Raw genomic sequence first — 791 nt, 5'->3', positions numbered from 1 at the left:
CCTCAGGCCTCTCATTATCAGTGAAGACCAGGAGCCAACAGACTGGAGATATTATCCTCAGGCCTCTCATTATCAGTGAAACCAGGAGCCAACAGACTGGAGATATTATCCTCAGGCCTCTCATTATCAGTGAAGACCAGGAGCCAACAGACTGGAGATATTATCCTCAGGCCTCTCATTATCAGTGAAACCAGGAGCCAACATACTGGAGATATTATCCTCAGGCCTCTCATTATCAGTGAAACCAGGAGCCAACAGACTGGAGATATTATCCTCAGGCCTCTCATTATCAGTGAAGACCAGGAGCCAACAGACTGGAGATATTATCCTCAGGCCTCTCATTATCAGTGAAACCAGGAGCCAACAGACTGGAGATATTATCCCCAGGCCTCTCATTATCAGTGAAACCAGGAGCCAACAGACTGGAGATATTATCCTCAGGCCTCTCATTATCAGTGAAGACCAGGAGCCAACAGACTGGAGATATTATCCTCAGGCCTCTCATTATCAGTGAAACCAGGAGCCAACAGACTGGAGATATTATCCTCAGGCCTCTCATTATCAGTGAAGACCAGGAGCCAACAGACTGGAGATATTATCCTCAGGCCTCTCATTATCAGTGAAACCAGGAGCCAACATACTGGAGATATTATCCTCAGGCCTCTCATTATCAGTGAAACCAGGAGCCAACAGACTGGAGATATTATCCTCAGGCCTCTCATTATCAGTGAAGACCAGGAGCCAACAGACTGGAGATATTATCCTCAGGCCTCTCATTATCAGTGAAACCA

The sequence above is a fragment of the Gadus macrocephalus genome, chromosome 5, assembly GCF_031168955.1.
Source record: "Gadus macrocephalus chromosome 5, ASM3116895v1".
In the NCBI taxonomy this organism is placed as follows: domain Eukaryota; kingdom Metazoa; phylum Chordata; class Actinopteri; order Gadiformes; family Gadidae; genus Gadus; species Gadus macrocephalus.
This window is presented reverse-complemented; position numbering follows the sequence as displayed.